At 41.1% G+C, this 22,651-nt stretch overlaps 1 protein-coding gene across 7 annotated transcripts in view; it reads right to left on the bottom strand.

Annotated features, from left to right (window-relative positions):
* Positions 1–22,651, bottom strand: part of KCNIP1 (potassium voltage-gated channel interacting protein 1) — a 294,312-nt gene that overhangs the window by 139,875 nt on the left and 131,786 nt on the right. Inside the window, exon 1 of one of the 7 annotated variants that reach the window (XM_075510015.1) lies at positions 10,729–10,820. The exons of 5 other annotated variants lie outside the window; for them this stretch is intronic. The gene's annotated coding sequence lies outside the window, so the exon portion shown is untranslated. Of the gene's footprint in view, positions 1–10,728; positions 10,821–22,651 lie in introns of those variants that run through there. One more of the 7 variants, XM_075510017.1, reaches the window with a different exon arrangement.

Genomic DNA, 22,651 nt, shown 5'->3' with positions numbered 1-22,651 from the left:
CAGGATCTGCCAGCAGGAAAAACCTGGAACGTCCAGCATCTGAGCAGGCAGTCACCTGTTTGTGACAAGCAAAACCGTGTTGAGCGTTCACTGCACAAAACTCTGTTCCAACCACAGACAAGGCTCAAATGTGTTACTGTTTTTGTTACATAAATGTGTGCAAAAATCTGTGAGAAGGATCCCCTTCACTGAAAGAACTGGACGAGGAAAACATGCAACTCCTTTGGTTTTCTTCAATACTCCAATTTTTTCTCCTTTTTAAAAAGTCTAAAAGTGGCTAACATAATTATCTTTAATTTACAGGAGGAATTTCCTAGGGAAGAGGGCCAGTGAACCAGGAGTCTACTCAAACACGAAGAGGCACCACTGGATTAAACCAGCCCTGCCTGAACAAGCAGTTTATGATACCCAAGAAAGAAAATGCTTTGCCTTTTTTACGTTTTAGTCCCAATTTATGATTATCATACAGCAAGCCATTTCAAGAAGCTTTGTTGAAGAAAAAAAACCCCTACCTTAGCACAACATACAGACTTGCTGAAAAAATCAAGACGTATTTTTAATCTAACTTAGTTACTTGAAGCTCTTACTGGCCCGGTCTTATTTTTGAAAATGAACAGCCCAGCTGTTCAGTCCCGTACTTGGCTTGCAGCTGGATTGTGCAGCAGGCTGTGTGACCCCTGAAGCAATACACCTGCTGATAGCTGTGGGGACATTGCCACATTCTCATCCCAAGTACGACTTATAGCCAGGCCACGATGCCTGACCTGCAGCTTCTGCCATTAATTTTTAAAACTGCATGGTAGCATTAGTAGGCCCGTTGCTTTCACTTTCTGAATTCTAATTACAATGAGAAAAAAAACCCCTCCAACAAAGTCATGTTCAAAAGGAAAAATGAGAACTATATTTGAAGACAAAGTATCTTGCAACCTCTCCCATGTTAAGTATCAATTTCCAGCAACAAATGTCCTGTAATCTAAAGGAGCTGCTACCTATTACATAAAGATGCGAGTTCATTCTGGTCATTGGCCATGTATACCTGTTTTTTTTGGCTATGGCTGTAGCGCTAGGTATCAGCTCAGCGAAGCTACTCTTCTGCCATTCTCATGTCTGCAGCCATTGGAGAGGTAGCAGCAAACAGCACCCTGCAGGCTCAGGCCACAATACGACAACTTCTCCTGCGTCCCAGCCCTTACGTGAGAGGTAACTACAGCTCAGCGATGCATGTGGTGGTAGGGTAAGAAGGAGCTCCCTCTCACCACCACCATCCCTGCTGGGCACATCCTGGAGGCATGAGGGGCAGGACGTTCACTCAGATCTCCACTTACTTTCCAAGGTCTCCTCCATTCCTGGTAGGGATGTCTACACCAGGCTTATATTCAAACTTACCTCATCCAAAGTGTTGATGAGAATCAAGGCCATGTCTACGATTTCACCATTAAGAGTAGCATAACTAGGGCCTGAAGCGAAGGTTCAAAAACTAAGGGCTAAAAACTAAGTATAAATGCAATATTGTGGCACAGGCACGCTTTCAAAGACACAGATATCCCAATGCATTAATATGGGTTTGCATGGAAGTCTCTGCTTCCTTTAGATTCATATCTAATTCTCTTTACATAACTCAGAAAGCTTTGGCACTTGAGAAACCCATTGAAAAAACCTCCTTTACACCGTACTTTATTGACTCATTTAGCATCTACAGTTGCTGATGTCAAAGGATGGACTTGAGTTACCCACCAACATTACTAATGAGCTGTGAAAGCACTCTGCTATCACCCAGTCAGCTATTTAACTTAGTATTTAAAATACGTATTCAAACTGTATAGTTAACCCTAGTATTCAGCCTATAGTTTGAAAACAGACATAATTTCAGCATTCTCATTAGAGAAAACACTGCAAGAAACTAGCCCATGAAATAAAGCATTTCACAGCAATGTATAATGGCATTAACACTCCCTTTCTAGTGGATAGAAGTGAACAGGTTTACAGATGGAAATAGTTCTTTCTTCATGCATGACTGGTAGATATTGTTATTTAAATTGCGCAAGTTCACACTTCAAAAAACTACAGTGAATCTTAATGCAAAAGAAACAACATAGAAGATTCCAAATTGCCTACAAGTAGATCTAGTTGTATGATTCCTCAAAGCTGGTAATTAGTTGTTCAAAGCACTCTGCATTTGTTTAAAGTTTGTCCGATTTATGGCAGCAGTCCAAAGACTGCTGGAAACTCTGGGATTGTTATCACAGCAGGTCCTGTCCAGGCCCAGGGGATCTGGGAAACCCAGTCTGCCCAGTGAGACTTGTATTCTGGACATACTGGTGCTGGGGAAAATAATGAGAGGATAAACCACTGAGTATCTGGGAATCTCTTGGTTCAGCACATCTCACGTGCTTGGCGTAATTTTAAACCGGTACCAAAATGAAAACTACAAAAATACCCTGAGAACTACCACCTTTGTTTTGCTTCCAGATCTACTGCAAGTCCCTGGTGACTCAATTTCATCAGAGAATCCAAAATAGCATGCCCTTTTTGAAGGAACCAAATCTTATACTTAATCACTGCTCTCTAAAATAGCAAGTTTAGCCAATAGCATATCAGATAACATGTATTAAGAGCTTAGGAATGGTTATCTCTTAATGGAAGAAAACACTATATTTGTTTTGAAGCAGCATTCTGAAAGACGTATCTCACATTTGAAGGCAGCTTGTTATATTAGCAGATATGTTCCTTTTATCATAACCCCGAACAGAACATTGAAGAAATGAAGATGCAACGTGCTGCTTGACAAGTAGACCGTGCAGAAAGTTACCTAGCTTGTGTTATGTATGGAAGCACTCATTCCTCTTACAGCATTTTCTATTAGACTTGCTTAGTAAGAAGACCTTTTCAAAGTTACTCATTGGTGAATTTTGACTTTCTCCCTTTCTCCTTTCAGAAGTTAGAGCTGTAAATTCAGCTATGCAGAAGATATTAAAGTATGCCCTCTGCAGCTTAGCAGGTCACAGAAATTCCCATCTCAAGCTCATACGCCACACAGTAATTGCACCACCATGGCCCTGGGCAGTTTCCAACTGCTCAAAGCAAGACTGAAGCTGAGCGGCTGATCCTGTACATCAGCAGGAATGACAAGGTTGCATCCACAAGGCTGCTAGAGATGACTTATAGAGATAGATTTAAAAAATAAATATTTATAACTTGACTCAGGAAAAGGTGTTAACTGTCCATTTATATTTAAAGGGCATAAATATCAAGGAGGAAGAGGAATTGTTGAGGAGGTTTACAGAGCATAACTGAAACTAATGAGATGAAGCAGTGCCATAGGAAAGTGCAGGTCTGACCCTGATTTTCATATACAGGCAAGACTCCCACTTAGACCCACAGAATTTCACTGCTAGAGTACTCTGTGTCTGAGTTAATGAAGATTTCCTGAAATATTCACTGAAATCTGCACTCACTGATGAAGGCCATCAACAATGCATTTCACTGAGATAATTTGCTCTCTGAGAGCATTTTCAAAGGGCTGACTCATCTCTTCTTGTCTTGTCCCAGTCTGTGCTGGGTGTACTTTGAAATACAGAAGCGTGCAATGGGGACTCTCTCTCCTGCAGATGCCTGAACAGGAACCCAGGGAAATGAAAGACCTCATTCCATGCAATACATATCAACACACATCCCTACAGTGCGGGGGAAATCTGAATGTGGTGTTTGATCTTTTTCAATACAGATTAGTGGATAACATGGGGCCCCAATAACAGTGACACCTGGTCTCTATGAACATCAAAGAAAAAGAGTGCAAACATGGTCAGCAACTATTTTACACGTATTTTACAGAGGAACTGTAGTTGGGTAGACATCTGCAAGAAGACAGCAGAAAAGCAAAGGGATGTTGACCCCCAGGACCACTCAGGTACTCACTACAGTGGTCACTAGTCACTCAGTTTCAGGCTCACTACATCCCACAAGGGGGAACTGTGTAATTTTATCCAGTTTCCAAGAATTTGTCCTTAACAAAGAAATGGTCACTAAAGAACAAACAGCAGCATTTATTCGATTCAAAACAGACAACAGAATCAGAAAGGTTTATAAGGACAAAGGTGATAGGAAAGGAAAAAGAACCAAATTTAATTTTCTCATCTCCAAAACCAAATTCAACAGGCTTTAGAGATGTGGCAAACTTCCAACCGTTGTGTAATCCAACAACGATCAACTCAACACAGGAGAAGGAATCACTGGGATTCTCTAGCTTCACTTTTACTCCACACAGTTTTTCTTGGTGATACATTTACCTTCAAGCTCCCCCACTGCCTCATGGATTGATTAATTCTTAGCTAATTTAAAAGAAAATTCCACTTTCTCCTCCCAAAGCATTAGTTGGCCTCAACTCTTTAGAAGTGCTAGTAACTTTGTGGTAGGCCAAGTGCCATTCCCTGGTCTTGACTAAATTATTAACGGGCTGTAAATTCAAAGTGAAAATATACTTTTGAATTTGGTGAGGCAATGTTTAGTACTTCCATACCCTGTGCTTATATTTAAGAGACATATCAACAAATAAACTTCCCTGAAGCATGTAGATAAATGCACAAGGCTCATTGACACGTCTCAACCTAGACCAAATACAACAAAAAACAATCACTTTAGGGCAACCATCTTTGAAAGATACAGAGACAGATATCCAGAAGATCTAGAAAAACTATACAGAATTAGGAAATCATGTTTTGTCATGATGGTTGCATCATAGTGGCTATTTATTCACCTGCTAAACTGTTTATGGCTCTAACAAACAAGGAGAGGAGAAATATCACAGACCTATAGAGAGAAAAATTATGAAGATCTGCACACTGCAGTAACAGAGGGAGATGGTTACAGCAAGAAACAAGTTACTGATGAGATACTTAAATGCAGAAAAGACAGTATACTGTGGGCATGAACAGAACAGATGCATCCTCTCTTAAGGCCCTTCTGCTTAAGAAGAGAAAAACTTCAAATGGATTGAATTGTGGGGTTAAAGTCAGCTGGGAGCAAGTTGAAAGCAGGAAAAAGAAGCTGATGTTTTACATGCATTAGTCTATCTGGAACTGAAGAATTTACCTGTTGTCTGAGACTTCACAGACGGGCTGCCTTACAGCCACACTTCCCAGCCACAACACACCACACTTTGCTTGGTGTAGAGTATTTGTCTTTTCACTGTCAAACATTTTCCCAATAGCAAAATATTGCATTTATTTAGAGCAAAGCGTTGGTGATCCAGACACTCGTAACAGCTTGAGTGGCATGAGTGAATGTGTAGCTATGCTCAGTGTTTTCCATTTTTACAGGAAATAACATTATGACTGAACTAGAAAGCAGATGGGCAGTAATCTGATAACTTTCAAACATCACAGATACATATCTGTTGGTTGTACAGATGTTGCCATTGCTGTGGCATACAGGAGACCGCAGCACAGAAAACATTTTCTTACATATGTTATTTTCCACCTTTTTTAGTAGTCATAATTTCAGACAACAAAGATGAAGAGATGCTGAAACAGATGTGAAATACAGGACCCCCCCTGAAGACAAAGCTGAGCTAGCAGAATTAGCGAATCTAACAAAATCAGAGACTACCTGATTTTGTATTACTGAGGGGAGTTTACATTCTCCATCAGAAAGGAAGGCATTATCACAAGATGTGCAGCTTTCTTATTATGTCTTAACATCATGAGAGAAAGTTGCACCAGGAATACAAGGTGCCAGTTTCATTCTCCTCAGAAGACTAGAAGTGATGCTGTGAATTAAATATGTTATCCCAATATAGGAAGCCTTTTTGTCCTCAGAAACTTTGGTGTAAACCTAGTCCCCTAGTGAATTGGACTAAAGTTCTGTAAAATCTAAACTATGCTTGAGACGGCCACAGATATTTGCAATTTTACATTGCCAAAAACACCAGAAAAAGTGCTTCAGAACAAAACAGATTTGTCTCTGGTTTTGGCAAGCACTGAGCTGTGCCTGTGTTCGTGATGTGGCACTTAATATACATCTGTGCACTAATAAGACAGTATTTTAAAAGCCTGTGTACTTCGCAATATATAAAAGACCACTGAGCGTTCAACTTACACCTCAGGGAAGAAAATATTTGAAGAACAGATGGTGAAATGGGGTTCCAATATAAAGCTTCAATTTTTACATAAATTACTTAACAGAAATCTTAAGACATGCTTTGTCTTTCAAACACTTCTTATTGCCAGAACCATGTTGTGAGCTTCAGAAGTAGGTGGGTTATCCAGACACCTTGATGATGTACCACTTTCCATCATCGGTACAAGCATCAGCAGTACAGAGAAACAAGAAATTCGGGGGGATTTTTTTCTGACACAAGGGAGACATTGTTATGGGGAAAGGAACACTGAGAAATAATGTAAAACGGTGCAAGACAAAAACAAATCTCCAGAAAACAATTTTTAAAAGCCCTGTTCTTCTCCACCACAGTCTGTTTCACAACAAATTTAAGCCATTTAACTCTAAAGCACTAAGCATCTCTGCTTCAGGTGGTAAGATATTTGGTTCCAGATAGCCGTTTTGTTTCAGGGGATATAAGCTTCTTTCTCAGCTACTGAATTGCAGCAGAAAGCCAAGAGCACCCTGAGGTTTCCTCTGGGTTTTTACTAAAGTTGGTTACTCTATATTTCAACTTACGGTTACAGGCTAAAACATTTCCACTGCTGCATTACTGCTCATGCAATGCCCATGAAAGTGGTATCAGTATGATTTTTCACCTAGGAAGGCCTCAGGGAGTTGACTGGCATTTCAAGGACCAGAATGGCTGAGCCTGCTTAGAGGAGATTTAAAGCACTCTGTTCTTCAGAATCTTGCATCATATTGGTGCTTTCAAGACCATGCCTGCCAAATATATAAACCTACAGTAGGAAAAGCATGAAATTCTGACTCTATGGCTAAAGCTGAGCAAACAGTTCTATCAATTAAACACAGAAGTCATATTTCATTTCATCCAAAATCAGATAAGTCTTTATACATTAACATGAGCACAATCAATTCCCTAGCCCATAGATACTTGGAGGACTATAGCAAAAGAAAAAGTGCAGTAAACAGAACTACAGTTAAACTACCATTGCTGCTTTATCTGAGCTAGTGAGTACCATTTGGGTTCCAGAACTGCAAGGTTTAAAGAAGAATAAGTATACTTTTAATCTTACAACCTTTATTTTCTTGCCCTCCCAACCATATTAGCAATTTGTTTTGCAAAAGTGCCTAGCAAGCACAATTAATCATTAAAAATACCTTTTAGGTCACATCACACTCACTGAATTATCTTGCATTGTGCTTTGCCTAAGTAAGTAAGCAAGACTGAAATTGAAGGTGCCCCCTGCACCCTGCATGGCTCTTCTACTAATCCCAGGACCCCAGACAAATACATTTAAGAATACATTTAAAATGTATTTTTAAATGTGTTAAAACTCTGTACTCCATTCCCCCACGAACAGCGCAAAGACCCCGAACAAGCAGAATTCCCTTTATAAATAAACATAGCTCAGCCTTTATAAATACTGATTTGATATTAAACATAAGAAATAAACTTCCTCATTTTTCATACTAAAATTGCAAATATCTCAAAAGTAGGAATCTTCTCCACCCCTTCTCTCTGCTGAATTTCCTTGTTGCTTTTCCACTGGTGGTATCCCAATAACTCACCTGATCAACAGTCTAACCGCAAGCCTTTCCTTCCTACATTTATGCAAGAGCAGTAAGTTCTGACTTGTTCCCCTTCTCTACTAAAACAATGACAAGGAGGATTTCAACATCAACATAAAGGTATAAATCACAAACTAAAGGCTGTCACAATAGATTTCAGAGTGCAATACCACAATCAATCCTCAGAGCACAGCCCACCAGGTGAGCTGGAGTAGACGCTTCCCATGACAATTCTCTTTCCTATGAAGGACTCCCATATACACGTACTTCCCAACGCTCCTTCTTTTGCAGCCTACCAAGGTCTAAATCAGCAGTGCAGCTTTCTATAGACACCACACAAGTGAGTTATTACTGAAGATAACTGCCAATCCTAGTCTTCTGGGTTTTAGGATTCATTTTGTTTTAAGGCAGAATATTTTTCTTCATATATTATCATTAGCCTGAGGGCAACAAAGGAATACTACTTGTTATGTGAGGCTTACAGAAGAGGTATATTTTTAAAAATGAAATTCTAAAGCCTGATGAAATCTGCCATAGTGCTGAGTTCTGAGATACACTGGGGTAAACAATGGCTATATATGGACAGCATTTTCAAAAGCATTCATTTTTACCTTATCTCCCAAAACCGTCAGCATCATTTCTGCAGCCAATGCAAGGACCATATGACCTGAATATTAATTTTGACTTCAGTGGATCTGCAGAAGGTTATTTTTTGTGTATTTCTTTAAATTGGAGCTTCTTCCAAAATGCTGCTTATAACTTAGGCTACATCAGATGTTTATTTTTAAGGCTTTATTTTTGATTTGTCAGTATTCATATTCACATCTAATAACTTTTTATCTGCTTACATCTAAAGACCCTTGAAAGAGGCATTTATACATTTCAAACAGAAAGGCTGGAATACAAGTCTGCTTTTTATTGCAATGAGTTATGATAGACGGTATTTTCACATCCAACCCCTCTTCCATTAATAGTTCCAGAGTTCCTTAAAATAAGAGAAATACTACACAGCCTTGTTACACTACAGCATATTTATTCCACTGATAATGTGCCATGTCCCTGGTTCAAAATGATGCTTATTGCTCTTAGAGGCAATGAATAAATTGTTTAAGGAGTACGGAGACTGCTCCTTGTGCAGAACTCCCCAAGCAAAGGTTGATGAGGGCATCTAAGGAATACGGAGAGGGAATACAGCTGGGTACATAAGGTATGAGCTCAGTGTGTCATGCATGAAAAGGCACAGAAGTATCGCATATCATGACAGAGTCGATGGTACACACATGCATTAGAAGCTGATCAACTGCTGCAGAGGAAAAGAATCTGCTCACCCAGGTTTTGAAAACCAAACTGATTTCAAAAGCCAAAAATGGAAAGTTGGACTCAAAAGGCTTCAAAAGTGTCAAACTTAAAGTGTAACCCTTCTGTGGTGAATTACTTATTCTATACCAAGTACAGGATGCAAGCTAAGGTATAAAACTGGTAGCCAGAAGGTGTTCAAAAGTGGATGTGAATGCATATTGAGGATGTTATATCTAGTACGTCCAAAGAGACAGGTGAGCATGACCAAAACCTTTGTAATCTTTCAGAAGAAAAAAATACAGCAGCTACTACAAGACTATAGGTCATTCAGCGATAGAAATATAGCATATGTGAATCTAGTAGCACATTTTGCTACCACCTCAAATCTCAGCTTCACTCCAGAAGTGAGGCACTCACTAGCATGGGAAAATACTCCCTTGTTATTTCTCTAGCATTGTTAATACTCCCTCAAAATGGTAGTGGTGATACAGCTGTAAAGAACATATGGCCCCTTTTCTCAGTTGATAAAAAACATCCTAACATCAGTCAACAGAAGTGGAAAGGAAAGGAAAAAAGCCAACCATAAGAAGTTTCTTAGCATTCATATAAATTTTTGCTGGCTGATCTGAACAGTAATAGAAATGAGATAACCAAACGCATAAAATCTAGAGTGGTGCAGAACTAATCGATGAACTTGAGGACAGTGAGTAGCTTTTACAGTGTCCAGCTGAAATATGAAAAAATCTGTATTTGGAAAGTGAACAATTTTAAGCTTCACAAATGACTACAGAGAATGTGCCTTGTGTACCATTTTCTGTGTGTTGATCATCAATATCTGTCCTGCAATTAGCATTACAATAGCACTGATCTGAACAGATACCACAACATGGGCATACAGAAATATTGCAAAAAGATTTTTGTCACTGGTACTGGTACATGAATAGGAATCAGAGATTAGGACAACAGAATCTTTCATAGTATGGACTTCTAAAGAAGCCACAGTTTGATTTATACAGACAACACTTCAAAAGAAAACCAATACCAGAATTTGACAAGAATTGAATTTAATTGCTCCTGGAGATAATGGGAGAAGAAAAGAGAGGAAGAAAAATTCAAAGGAAGTAATTTTCAACTCTGACACAATAAGCATGACACCATCTCAATGGATTCTGCTCATTCCAATGCAAGGAAGCTTGCAAGGTTAAGAAGTTTCTTACTGCTAGCAGGAGTTATCACAGAGCAAGGGTTAGGTAGGAAGCAAAGCATGCCAGTCCAATAGCAGTATCTGACTGACTAATAGCAAGATCCTATTGCCAGGTGATTAATAAAAGATAATCAGTTCTGAATGATCCACAAAGTAAGCATTTCAGCGTGTGACCTGTTAACTTGGCCCTATTCAAGAGGAGGCACTGAAATGTTTATATCTGGGAATCTGTCATAACTAGAGAACCCACTTAAATAATCAGTGATGAAATATTATAAAAAGCTGTATTACCCTTTAGAATATCAGTAATGTATTTCATATTATCTCCACCCCATCTTGGTTTGAGGGTGAACTGGAGAAACAGTAGCCTGCATAATAATTCTCAATAACATATATTTGTTCTGTGGCATTCACATCTGACATAAACAGAAAGATTGCATTGTGTCTGCACAGCCATATCAATCTGCAATTATGTTATCCATTCAATTTCCATTTTAATTTAAAGTATTAGAGCTCAAAAATAAAGACAACACTCTGACCTTGTTAACAGGCTGAGACAGCTTGAAGAAAGCTTACTTTGTTCACTTACATTCCCCAACTGGACAGTTTAAACAGACCAATCCAGACTTACCTGCAAGAAAAGAGAATACAAATTTTGGGTTACAGCTTCAAACTTAACAAAAATCTGTCACTGAGAAGTGAAAAATAATGGATCCCTGCAAAATTTCACAGTACTTAGAGTTAAAATAACTTTTTGCAGTATAATGAATTATTTATTTGACTGTACTTTTTTCCTAGCCCTTAAATAATTAAGATAGCCTTTTTCATCCTGATAATTTAATTACAAAAGGTTTCATTGCCAAAGGGCAAAACATAATATCTACTGACTTTCTTATTATTACAAAGTACTGTTTTGTCTGTCAATATAGTCTTGCCCCCCACCTCCAGCTTTCCTTCCCCTGCTGCTTCACAACCCAACAGAGTATTTCAGCATTGCTTAAAACAACATGACAGTGCAAGGATGAGCAGATTAGGAAAGATGTTTTTTCTACACTTTCAATTGAGCTTTTAAATAGAATAGGTAATAAGCCACCAGCCACATGGTGAACTTCTGTTCCTACAATGGAAACAAGTGCTTGGACCCCAAACTATCGAGTGGAGTGAGCTGATCTTTTACAGCAATGTCTTACATCAGTCCCCCAGCACTTTTCTTTACAGAAGGAGATTTGAGTGAAAAATGTTTGAGAAACATTTTTTCCATTGCCAAAGCACAGTAAATTCATTAATGGTGGTTTAATAAGCATGATGAGAAGAGCCTCTCCCACAATGGGTGGCAGGCTGCCATTTCCAACTCAAAGTGCCTCATGTGGTCCCACCCCGGGTTTCATAGATTTCTGACACCGCTGGCTGCCCAATGCATCGATATGACCTAAGCACCAAACTGCAGTATGCTCCTTTAGGAATGCCAAGGATGATGATAACACAAACGGCTATCCTGTGTGCAAGGTCTCCACACCCCTTCACACTACAGCCCCAGGTGCTGCAATAAGCATTCTCTAGCGCAAGCAACACAGCAGCTGCTGTGCAGCTCCCACCAGCAGCACTGGGGTTGCATCCACCACTGCACGTCTCTGAAGAGACTGTAGTCTCTGTAGCTTTTCATAGTAAAACCTGAGTAAGCAGATGTTTTGCTGTCCCCAGTGTCAGTGTGTTTTGACAGCTCTGTAGGAAACATCAGCCTATTTCTCAGAGTGGAAGATAGAAATTTTCCTACTATGTTTCTACCAGTACACAGGATCTGACCATCCAGGTGGCCCAGAGTGTGCCTCCCCATGACAGATGGGCATGCCTGGTGGTCTCCTTTCTCCTCCTCCTCCCCAGGGAGGCATGCCCTGCAGGGAGGCAGGGGAGAGTCCACAGTTTCTCAGCTCAGAATTGGTGGGGGAACACAGGTGCCTGATGTGGGGGTCTGTCTCAGTGAGGGCAGTGGGATCTGCCAGGAGCCACCACCAAGGGACAGCAATCCTGTCACTGAAACGAGAAGGCACAGGTCCAAGAAATGCTCCTCAACTGAAAACTCAACATTTACGTAAAAAGATCCTGAAACAAAATGACTTCCGAGCTCAGCAGTCTACCCCTGAGATTTTATTACAGCCCCATGCACTTAGTATGTACTTAGTATGTACAGCCCCATGCACTTAGTATGTCAGAAAGCAACAGTGACGTTGCTTGCCAGGTACGTGTTACATGGCGCACTCCGAGGATCTTTTCACTCCTTGTTCCTCTGCTTTGGCTGATTGTGGAAAATAATTATTGCCATCATCTGCCATAAGGAAGGTGGTAAAAAGGAAGATCTACTTCTGCTACAGCTGGTTCCCTCAGGAATGAAAACATGATTTTCTGGGAACCCTACTAGCAGGAGTCTGGAAAAGAAGCATGGTGAACCCCAGGGACCTAAAGGGCAGCATCTTCCACTGCACAGGGAGGACTCCTCCATCATGTAGCTTTATTGCAAACAGCAAACTCCCATTTAGCTGTAAGAGGAGGAGCAAGAAAACCTCAAGGAATCTTAAAGTTAAGTGGAATTTCTGTGTTACGCTATAGCCATTAAGGCATTTCAGAAGAGATGGTTTAAAGCTAAGTCAAAGAGTGGGTGGTTTAAAGTTCAGGATCTCAGCTACCACTTTTTGATGCTAGAATCACTGACACCCCAAACATGTGGACCTTCTCATTTTGCATATACCTGGGCTGCTGAAACTATTGAGCTAAAACACTTTCTATTTTTGCTTTAATAACTTTGCATAGAGACCTTCCTAATACCATGCCTAGCCAGCTACAGAAAGCCAAATGTTCAGCTAACATGACATGACAATGAAATATTTTTTAATAAAAGATTTTAGAACAAAGAGTACTACACTTTGATCTGAGTGTATGGAAAGTAGAGCCAATCAGACCAATGTTGATATTTGGCTATTCACTATCCTTCTACTATGAAGACAGCAACTTAATGCAACTGTTTGTGGAAATGTTGGCATAAAATGATAAGCAATTTACTAATGAAGACAAGTCTGCAGAAGCCCATCATACCTGACATTACTTTGTCTATCCTCCATTGAAAATATTGTTTCATATTATTCTCTTGTGCACTTCCAGGGTATTTTGCCTTCATTAAATTCCACAGAAATTATAAGATTCAGCATGCCACTGACAGCATGACCACAAGTACGTGGACTGGCTGCTGACGCTATATAGGAGACAATCTGTTGGTGATTTTGCTTATAATATCAAAAATAAATATTATCTGCCATTTTCTGAAAAGGAGAATGTAAACATTATAACCTCAAGAGGAATTTAATGGCCTAACAAGCTTGTTCCCAAGTTCCTGCTGTGTATCTTCTCACCATTGGTTTCACAGCATGTGTGTGGGGCCATATTCTGGTTGGCAGTTGCTATGCAATTCGCATTTCTGTTATATTTCCATCTTACATTAACACAGAAAGCAACATCTCTGCACGAATCCACAAAGCAAAGGGTTTCCTGGAAAGCGGGGCAAGGGCATAAGCATATGCAGATCACTCCAGCAAAGGAGCTCAGAGAGGATGCAGTGGTTGAAAGGGCTTTTTGAGAAACAGGGAGAAGCAAACAGAAAAGGATGGTTTTATACCTCTCCACTAGAGACTCAAGAAATAAAAAAATGGAAAAAATAAGATGAAATAATATCAGGCTAAGCCTTCTGTCTCCATTTGGTGATAACTCATTGTTTCCCCCATTACAAGAGCTGTAATCTTTATCTAAACACAGGAGACATACATATATATATACGCACAACAGACTAAAAAATAACTAACTTCATTCACTGCTATATGGAAGCTGGTACTAGGAGGCTCTGCCAATGTTGCCTAGACAAATATTGAGTAGTAACTACAGCATAGTAGGAGGATAGGAGATGGGATACTTTTTTGACCAGATGGACATTCAATTCTGAATATTATGGAAAAGGACATCTGCATCTGCTGATACGGAAAATGAAATATATCTAGAGATAATTCAGAAAGCACTGGAAATGCTTCCCTAACGTGATACAAAACTTCTTGCTATTTAGGATATGTGGCCTTAGTTAGAGATACAGAAGAACTTCAGATTAAAACACATGAATTTCTACATTATCAGCCAATAAAAATGTATTTGTACACTATCAGGAGCATCTGAAATAATCAGTCTCTCAGAAGCTGCCAAATCCAGGTTATTCAAATGCAAATACTACACACTACAACGCAGTAACTCCATGCCCTCGAGGTCTCAGCATCTGCAGTAGCACAACAGCAGCTGGAAGGGAAATTACTCCTTCACTAACCAGCACCGAGCTCCCCAGGTGTGAGGAAGCACTGCCTGTTGGTTGGGCTAGCAGAGACTCACCACATGCATCTGATGTGACTTTGGGTAAGTCCAACTTGCTTAAACTTCCACCACCTCAGTGCTCCATCCATGATGAAGACAGCACTGCCCTGTCCCGAGAGGTATTCTGAGGCAGTCAGCTCAGTGATGAATGAAAGGTAAATGGAAAGAAATTTATCTTACTCTTTTGCCCTCTCCAACCATCAATTCAGTTTAATTTACCTACTTTAAGATTTTAGCACTGCACTGCTGATTCAGGCACTACCGTCAAGCGGCTACTGGAAAAGGCCTATTGGAGCCGCAGGGTCTGACGTGGTCTCTCCGACAGGTTGCCTGCTGGCAGAGCTGTGCTGAGAGATGCGGACAGCACCACTGAACATACCAACCCACCAGGACTGTACTGAAACAATGCTGGAGGACCCAACCTGAATAAGTAACTGGGAAGGAAAATCCAATATAAATCTAAAAAGGATCTTATCCCCACCTGGTGGCATTGATATAATTGTCAAGAAACACAAGCAAAGAGCCAGCAGTCAGCCTTAGCTTGGAAATACCATTTTCTGCAAATTGCACTTCAATCCTAATGTAATGGAAATACGCTATCCGGTATTTGTCAAACACTGACAATTAATGGCAGATACAGTTAAAACATCCTCAGATTCCTGGCGCCCAAACTTAATGAAGGACTTAGCAATCTTTTAAACAGAGAAGCGCCTTGCAGCTTTCACTCTTTAATCGGCACCTTTCCCACGCTGCCTTCCTTCTACCTCGTGGACTTGTACTGCTGGGCGACCGCAGGATGCTGCTGCCCTCTGCTGTCACTACTCCAGACAGACAGAAACCTGCACTCCGTACCCCGTCAGCCCAGGAATACAAGCAATGAATATTGCAGGAGGAAAGGGAAAAACGGTGATAACTATACAAATTCAGGTTTCTCTCTACGAGGAATTCTCCTCCTTTCCTGGTGAATAAATGACTCCAATTTGTGCTTTACTGACTTCGCACCTTAACACCCTAAATTTCAAAGGGGCTATGTGGGCAATCCTACAATAACCTTATGTCACTGTACAAATAAACTTTGATGTTTGTATGTGCAATCCTTGAAAAATCTTGTCTTCCTTCCTGCAGAAATTTGCATCTGTGGCCCAATCTTCAATACACACACAACAGCAAATATGGCTCAGTGGATGATAGCAAACAGAGAAAAATTTGTGATGGGTTTCTAGTGCACGCGCTGGTCTGCACCTCCTGGAGCAGAGGCAGCCTGCTCACCCAGCCCAACACTGGGTGACATTAGCTGTCAGTGCCCCACGGGGCCTCGCTGAGAGGGTGCTCTGCCCCTGCGCCAGGCCAGGCAGCAGCGGGCTCAGCATAGCCAGCAACAGGTAGCAGTCAGAGAGCGGAATGTGGAAGCCAGAGCCAAGGAAGCAGCAGGTAGGAGCAGTCAGGGTCTCTCTCTTTTTGTTGTTGTTTTATTTTATTTACTTCCCTGATCCCCAGCCAATGCCACCCCAGATAATGGCAGGAAATAGCTAAAAGGCAGAGAGCTCAGCCCCAGCGTAGCTCTGGGTGCCACCAAGCTGGAGCAGCCAAGACTGGCTGGCCTGCGGCCCAGGGAGATGCCAGCTCCAGCCAAGAGCATCCTTTAAGGCTTATTTCAAGGCTTGCCAGGCTCAAAGTCAAAGCATTTAAAACTTTCACTTGAACAAAGTCAATGCATGTTAAAACATGCAAATATAGTTATAAGCATTCTATCTTATTTGCATTATTGAACTTCTGCCCTTAAAAGTAACTACTGGCAATGAGGTGCTGAGAGGTGATAAGAACATCACAGTGCCTGTCCCAGCCACAGGACACCTCCTGGACCATGTTTGTCCCTAGCGGTAGCAGGATTTAAGTCAGGGCCTCTTCTAGTGAGTACAGAAGGGTAATGGTCACAGAGAAGAAAGGACTAGGGTAAAAGATAAGAGGGGTATAATGGAGAGTGCAATGAAATGTAAGAAATGTTGGTTTGATGTGGATGTGTACCAGATCAGGCTGCAAGGAGATGAAAGAATAGCTCTTGAAAATGAGGATGTAGGAAGAAGATATGAAGTCCAGACTGCAGAGAGACAGATATACCAAGAGGCCATTTGTGCCAGCAGCTGGCAGCATCCACAAGGTCCTGTTATGGCTTTTGCTCCTTGTTGTCTTTTGTCTAGCACAGCACTGAAATAACATCCAAGTCAGGACTATTAAAAATATTAGTTGGTCCTAAGGAGTATCCTAAACAGCATTTTTCTGTCCTTCTGGGAGAGCAGAAGATTATGTGAGGTAAGGACAAGACAAGGTGCTTAAACAGAACAGTTACCTGCAGACCAATCGTTGGGAGAGGAAATAGACCTTTTAACCTGAAGTCAAAGGATGGTGGTGCATTGCCTCCTGGCTAAAACCAGCTACAGCACGTGTCTTGACCTTCTTACGTAACATAAAGCATATACTTAGAGTCAGTAGGGACTCTCTGATAACTGCCAAAAATTATGGGCCCTGCACTGCTTAATATTGCCTCTTTGGAAAACTGCACCCTTAACACTCAAGCCTTCTTTCTGTTTTTACTCTCAGTTTAGGAAAGTAATTCAAAACCAAAGCACTTACTCAGATACATACTTCGCTCCCTGAGCAGTGGCGGCCTGTCTTTAAGTGACTAGTGCCCATGTAATGGGCTCATTCTGACAGTAGCACTTGGATATATACGCACTGCATTTCACAGTTTTTAGGAGGAAAGCAAGAAAAGCAAAAACTCCTCATTATTAGAAAGTCTGCTTTATAGACTGCTAAGACATCTTCCAGGTACAAAGAAAGCATTTGGAGAGGGACTCAGTTTTTTCACAGCATAATCCACTTTGTAGGTGCTTTCTTAACAGCTTCTCTTTATTTATGACTAAATTGACAATCCCATGAAAGAAATCATAGCCCTGAAGCTAAAGCAGCTTTCCATTCTCAGGGTTGTTTTATGAAAAAAATATAATAATATAGACACCTTTCGGAGTAAATGACCAAACATTTGCCAGTGGCATACACAGGCACTAGACCTCCAGACCACAGAAACAATAGATAGTTAATCTGCAGCAAACATTAAATACTTGGCCAGTGTTTTGTATTTCCACTTTCAATTTCTTTGCATTTCCCAACAAAATTTGTTATCCTGTGTGCTGGTTTTAGCTGGGATGGAGTTAATTTTCTTCATAGTAGCTAGTATGGGGCTATGTTTTGGATTTGTGCTGGAAACAGTGTTGATAACACAGGGATGTTTTAGTTGTTGCTGAGCAGTGCTGACACAGAGTCAAGGCCTTTTCTGCTTCTCACCCCACCCCACCAGTGAGTAGGCTGGGGGTGCACAAGAGGTTGGGAGGGGACACGGCTGGGACAGCTGACCCCAGCTGGCCAAAGGGATATTCCACACCATATGATGTCATGCTCAGTATATAAAGCTGGGGGAAGAAGAAGGAAGGGGGGGGACGTTCGGAGTGATGGCCTTTGTCTTCCCCAGTAACCGTTACGTGTGATGGAGCCCTGCTTTCCTGGAGATGGCTGAACACCTGCCTGCCCATGGGAAGGAGTGAATGAATTCCTTGTTTTGCTTTGCTTGCATGTGTGGCTTTTGCTTTACCTGTTGAACTGTCTTTATCTCAACCCACGAGTTTTCTCACTTTTACTCTTCCAATTCTCTCCCCCATCCCACCAGGGGGGAGCGAGCGAGCAGCTGTGTGGGGCTTAGTTGCTGGCTGGGCTTAAACCATGACATCCTGGGACCATTTCCTTGCACTATTATACCTCCTAAGGATATAAAACTGTTACCTTAGATATAGATACACATGGTAATGTGATATTTTAGTACCCAGCACATGTATATGCAAACCATGCTTGACCATTGTCACAAGGATTTAAGGCCTTGTGCCAGCTGCTCCAGCATATGAAAAAGGAAGGAGATCCCAGGTAGACAGTCCATCTCAGGGAGCTTTGTGTCCCACTAGAGACACAGGGATCTACAACCGATCTCTCACAGGTCCCTCATGAAGTTCTCTTTGATGGTAGTTACTGCACAGTCAATGCAGAGCCCCCAGGTACCTTCTTCTCATCTGTTGTAAGCTCAGAATAAGGCAGCAAGGATCACCCCCAGCAAATCCCAGCTTTTATGCAAGCACAGCAAAGCAGCTTCTTCCTTGCCTGACTCCTTTGGAATTAACTATGCACAACTTACAGGAAATGAGGCAAATTTTGTCATTTATGTCTGACCTCTAACATAGCCAATGAGCTAAATATCTTTAGCTTTGAGGGCACTCCGCAGAGCAGGAATGATGAAAAAATATCCTGGAGTCCAGAACTACCCAGTTTAAAGGGCATAGATGGTGTGACGAACACACAGTTCATCTTAGCATTACTGACAGCCCACTGCACCAAAGACAAATTGTCATAGTGCAAGTACTTCAGGATGGGTTATATTCCACATGGTTACCCCTTTTTAGAAAAGCATTCAGGCATATGGATATTCCCATCTCTATTCAGATGGCTCAAGGATATACTTAGCTTTCTAGCTGATGAGATATAAGCACATGCCTAATTACTGATTTGAAAAAAGTCTGGAGATGCTGCCATGATGGATAACACAGAAAACCCTAAGTGAAAGCAAGATCTTCTGAAAAGTGAGTGGCTAAATTGAATGAGCTACACCCCTCGTAACTGCTAGGTCAGAACATTTTGCAGACTACCCGTCCATAAATTAACATATTTCAAACAAAGCCATACAGCTCCTAGCTTTATGGTATTAAAGGCTGTCCTTAATATTGCTTTTATTCAACTAACCCAACACACAAACCAAGCCTTTTCATTAGCAGCCAATAATTTACAACTAGTAGAGACATAAGTGATTGGAGACTGCAGTCCCTGGAAACATTATCTTTTCACCCTTTCCTTACTCCAGGGAAAATCCTCCTCCTTGGACTGAGCCAGTGGATAGGGGTGAAGGAGGAGGGACTATACCAAAGAAATTCCCTACAAGCCTAGTGAAATCCATATAATTGAACTGTGCCTGCAACAGCATTTTTGTATCAACATCAAACTTCACAGTACGAAACATTTCATAAAAGCGCGAAGATGCGTCTGGGGAGCTCTGGAGATGGAGTCGCTCAGGTTTTTGGCTGTACCAAAGAATAGACAGAGCAAGGCCAAAGCTATAACACTAGCTTTTCTTTTACGCCAGTCCTTCTCTCACAATACATATGGCAGCAGTTGCTTTTACAGAAGACCCAAACAATGTGACTTTCTGTTATAGATTGAAAAACCGAGTTAAAGGTACATTTTGTCTAATCATTCTCAGACATTCTTTTTGCTAATATGCAACTAGAGAGACTCCAGTCACAGAGACAAGAAATACAAACTAGTTACCTGATGATTTTCATGCTGTCTTTTCTTTAAATTTTTATAAGGCACATTAAAAAAAAAAAGAAAAAGAACAAAATAAACCCCCACAACTTTTTCCCCTTACCCAGATAACAAGTGCAGCCCAATCTACAGTGATGTTTGTGCTTCTGAGAGACTGGGAAATCCTCTTTTGAGTACATTGCTCCCTTGGTTTTGTATGATGGTTAAAAAAGGCTTAATAAGCAGCCTGAGATTTCTTGCCACCATTTTTTCATTTCCTGTGTTATCACAGGCAGTTGGCATAGCAGCTGATAATCTTAAGAGACTGAGAGAAACATTTTATAAAGAGACTTACAGGAACTAACCTATCTCCAGTGAATTCATTTCCACTTTGAGTTTTCTACAGTCTCAAAGGCCATCCCCATGTCACACTCTTGGGTGGCTCAGATGATGTAAAGTGTTCTGTCATAATAGCATCAAAGTGAGAAAAAGTATTAAATCTCCTCTCGGGTACATAGATGTTTAAAGTTCAGGAGTTTGCAGTAAATACAAAGTTTCTGGGTTTTTAATTTCCTTTTTTTTTTAAGTTACTGTGCAGTAGCTAAATCATTCCCTGATTTTAAGTGGCTTGTACAGCTTCATTTCAGTAAGATTACTTTACAACACACTATAGATACAATTCAAGGGACCAAAGACCGAGGCCATGCCAGTGCTCCTCACTCGCAACCAGTGTAGGGCACCCAGTGTCCCTCTTGCCTGCGAATCCTGCAGCGTCCTCACCCACACTGCCTTGCTGATGACACACGGACACTGCCCAGCAAAAGCACTGCTTTGCCTCGGGGGAGTATAATTATGCCAGTGGGTGGAAGTTTAGCACAGACTTCTTGACCTAAAAGGCAACTGCAGTCCTGTGGATGGCTACATGCAATTAGTAAAAACAACTGGATATGAAGAAATGTGGAAAGTTTCTGCTTCACAAAATGAAGTAATAGCTCAAGGACTAACCCTAGCAATTGCTGCAGGAAGGAAAGGAGAAAAAAGCTAGTTCCAGGCAGATACAGCCAATAGAGGCAGCTGGCTAACTGAATTAGCAAAACAGCTGGTCCTGAGCACTTTCATTTAAACTTCTGTGTACAAATTCGAAGCCAAAAGATTCTCTTCCTCTCTGCCCTATTGGGAAATACAGCTCACAAGAATGAAGCAAGGTTTTCAAAGTGACAAAGCGCACAATAAAAGGGGAGTAATTTGGGTACCCTACCAGCATATTACGGCAGTCCACCCACAAAGCTGACTCTGCAGTGAAAGGACTCGCTATTCCCATTAGCCTGAAAACATGAAATTCGAGCTGTCTCTGCCCTGCAGGGATGGGGGCCAGCATTCTTGTACATTTTCAAAAAAACCCTTAACATTAACAACACTTCAAAAGTCACAGGGGGGAAAAAAAAAGACAAATAAAAATACATTCATGCTTACTAGCTTGGGTCAATCTGATCTGTTTCTAACTGGCACCAAATTTAATAGCTAATTCCAACTTAAAAATGAAAACAAATAAAAAAATGCTCCAATGCTCTGGCTTCAATTTTGAAATGATGTCGTAGGGCAAATTTGGCTGCATTTCATTTTTTATTTTAACTGTTTTTCCCAAAGTAGCAACTCCCCTACCCTAGCCCCTCAGTGAAATTTTGATCAAAACAAAATCTTATTTATTGATGATTTGCTTTTGCTAGTAGAATTGGAATCTATCATTAGATATCTCCTGTCATAATAACAGCTCCACAAAGCTGATGATATTTTAACAGCCATGTACCTCTCAGTATTTGTCCAGCGATCAGTGCATGCAAGCTGATAGGCCACTAACAGCATTTTGTTACGCCTTGCCATACTTCAGGGAAAAGCCACACACCGGCTGTTTCAGAGATCGAGCTCCAATCTTACATTCTACAGCCCTGATTCTTCTGGCATCTGCACTCTGTAATACTGCGAGTTTATTCCTCACAAGGCAGGTATTGCATCTATTGCTGCTACTTTTTGGATGTTTTTTTGATCCTCAGTACAGCTCACTGAATACACAGGTCACAAGTTACTCTCATCATGAAAGCCTGCTGATTTCACATGAAGTTGAAAATTATTCACTAAGCCAGAGGATGGATGTTTTCCATGATGAAACAAAATCCCAATGTAGTAAAATGAGACCCCTTTCACTACTGCCCAACCTTCTAGTGTAATTCATGTGAACCAGAGCCCACTTTAACCACCTTTTTCTCCTGAGAGCCCCTGGGAACAGTCTAGTGTCTAGAGGAATTGGATGCCCACCTGCTGCATACCAAAGAGGGCTTTCCACCCAGTGTACACAGCCCATTAGCCCTCTCCTTGTCCATCTCTGAAAGACCCTCAATAAAGAGGAAAAATTGGACAAACCTACCACTAGAATAGGTCTTATGGCTCCTAACAGAGCTGATGGGACACTGCCACTCTAGTTCTTTGAGTCAGCATCAGAGTGTCTTGAACTCCCACAAAGCTGTCCCTGCAAACTAGGGCAACAGGCCTATCTTACAGCAGGTGGTGAGAAGAGCAGAAACTGGTTTCCCTCCTTCTCCAGGGCCAGTGTGACAGCTGGCAGTAGAAGCCCCGCTTCTCTCATTCCGCGTCCCACAGCACATCCAGCCA

Source organism: Mycteria americana, chromosome 8 (assembly GCF_035582795.1).
Source record: "Mycteria americana isolate JAX WOST 10 ecotype Jacksonville Zoo and Gardens chromosome 8, USCA_MyAme_1.0, whole genome shotgun sequence".
NCBI lineage: Eukaryota > Metazoa > Chordata > Aves > Ciconiiformes > Ciconiidae > Mycteria > Mycteria americana.
This window is presented reverse-complemented; position numbering and strand designations above follow the sequence as displayed.